Raw genomic sequence first — 272 nt, forward strand, 5'->3', positions numbered from 1 at the left:
ACAACGTAGAGTGTTAGCAAGAGAGAGACAGAGAGAGAGAGAGAGAGAGAGAGAGAGATGTAGAAAGAGTAAGTAAAAGGAGAAGCTAGAGAGCAAGAGAGGGTGGAAGGAGACGTGGGTGAAGGGAGAGGGGTGTATTTATTTAATCGTTCGTCTGGTAAATGTTCATGTGAAACAATGGTTTTACGTTGAGACTTTCTGGACCAGAGCCCGTCCTTATAGAAATGGGTGTATATACATACGTTTGTGTGTGAGGATGTCAATAGGTTGTG

This window comes from Octopus sinensis, linkage group LG19 (genome assembly GCF_006345805.1).
Source record: "Octopus sinensis linkage group LG19, ASM634580v1, whole genome shotgun sequence".
Taxonomy (NCBI): domain Eukaryota; kingdom Metazoa; phylum Mollusca; class Cephalopoda; order Octopoda; family Octopodidae; genus Octopus; species Octopus sinensis.